Raw genomic sequence first — 2,293 nt, 5'->3', positions numbered from 1 at the left:
GAGGAAATGCCTCCATGAGATCCAACTGTAAGGCATTTTCTCAATTAGTGATCAAGGGGGAAAGGCCCCTTGTGGGTGGGACCATCTCTGGGCTGGTAGTCTTGGTTCTATAAGAGAGCAGGCTGAGCAAGCCAGTGGAAGCAAGCCAGTAAAGAACATTCCTCCATGGCCTCTGCATCAGCTCCTGCCTCCTGACTTGTTTGAGTTCCAATCCTGACTTCCTTGGTGATAAACAGCAGTATGGAATTGTAAGCTGAATAAACCCTTTCCTTCCCAATTTGCTTCTTGGTCATGATGTTTGAGCAGGAATAGAAACCCTGACTAAGACACTATGTAATAAGTAATGAAAAAGCACTTTTATTTAAAAGCAAAAACTAGTCCTAGTAGAGAAAGAAGCTTAAAGCAGACCAGATTCTGTAAACAATGCAGATATTTAAGAAAGTGACCCCCATTCCCTACTCCCATTTAATAGACATCCCTGGGAACAGATTTTCTTGAGACATGTACAAACCTTCAACTACAGAGATGCCCCAGTACTGCCTGGTCCTCTGGGAGATCAGATGAAAGAGAAGCATCCCATTTGTTGCCAGAACTGGCTTTGGATGAAAATACACCAATATAATCCAATGTATGGACAGGAATTCAAAAACCCTAATGAGGGGCAGGTAAGATGGTTCAGTGAGCAAAGGGGCTTGCCACCAAGTCTAAAAATGTGAGTTCAATGCCTGGGCTTTCCAGGGCGAAGAGCACTGACTCCTGCAGATTATCCTTTGGCCTCTGTGTGTGCCATTTGGCACAGGAGCACACATATACATAATTAAATAATAAATGGAATAAAAAAATAAATGAAAACCTTACTGAAAAATTTACAAATAGAATCTTACTTCACTTTTCAAAATAGTGCACTGTGATCACTTGGGAAACACATTAATTAATTAATTAATCAAACAGATTCATCATATCAGTTGTTCTGCTATGGAGAATACCAGTGAGAAAGCTTTCTGACAAATTCAAAAGCCAAACAGATAGGATTATGTGGATAGGAAGATGTGTGCTTGCATTGCTCAGCCCCAACCTGGCAGAGTGACGCTGACCAGGTGTGCTCTAAGGCCTGAAGCACAGGAAGGCTGGGACAGTCCCCACTTTGCTTTTGAGCCCATCACCACAGCCACTCAGAGGAGCAGTCCCAGGAAATGGAAGGAGCTGTTGGAGTCATTTTTTGAAAAAAGGACTCGGAGGAAAGTGCAAGTTTACCATAGGCATCAGGCACTTGTGAAGAGAAACACTTCACAAGAGTTTGTACTTACGGTAGAAAGCACGCACTGTCAGGAAGGCTAGAACATGACTCCACTCGTGGAGCCTTACCTCAGCACGTGGAAACAGTGAGCAATCTCTTAAACGCCACCTGTCTCTGTCTATTTTCTGTTGCTCCGTCAGAATACCACGATGCTGTGATGTGTCTTACAAAGAGTACGTGTTTCTTTGGCTCGCCATCAATAGCATGGTGCTAGTGCCTTACCTCGGTGGCACAGCAGTCACTCCCTTCTTATCTTAACCCACAAACCCAGAAGTTCACCATGAGACCAGTTCCTCACTACCCAGGCACCCCCACATGGAACTGACGTATGGCTTCGGGATTAAGTGTCTGACCCCGGATGTCGGGGACATAACCAAGCTCTAGCACCCCTAAACACAGCAAAGAAACAAAGAGTAGACGAGGCTGGGGTGTGGTTCATACTTGTCAAACATGTATAAAGCCTCAAGTTTGCTCCCCAGCACCACAGAAACCCAGTTTGGTGCAATACACTTGGAATCCCAGCACTTAGAGGATGGAGATGGGAGGATCAGGAGTTCAAAGTCACCATTATCACACGAGACAGTGTGTAAAAAAAAGGCTGGGCAGTGATGGCGGACGCCTTTAATCCCAGCACTTGGGAGGCAGAGGCAAGTGGATTTCTGAGTTCAAGGCCAGCTTGGTCTACAGAGTGAGTTCCGGGACAGCCAGAGCTATATAGAGAAATCCTATCTCGAAAAAAAATTTTTTATTAGATATTTTCTTTATTTACATTTCAAATGTTATCCCCTTTCCTGGTTTCTTCTCCAAAAACCCCCTATCCCCTCTCTCCTCCCCCTGATCCCCAACCCACCCACTCCCACTTTCCGGCCCTGGCATTCCCCTACACTGGAGCATAGAGCCTTCACAGGACTAAGGGCCTCTCCTACCAAAATTTAAGTTTTAATAGATGATAAGACAGTTACATTTTCAGCCAGGGCAACATGGAGTAAAAAGGAA

This window comes from Mus musculus, chromosome 11 (assembly GCF_000001635.26).
Source record: "Mus musculus strain C57BL/6J chromosome 11, GRCm38.p6 C57BL/6J".
NCBI lineage: Eukaryota > Metazoa > Chordata > Mammalia > Rodentia > Muridae > Mus > Mus musculus.
The sequence above is the reverse complement of the archived record's forward strand: the minus strand, read 5'-3'. Positions refer to the sequence as shown.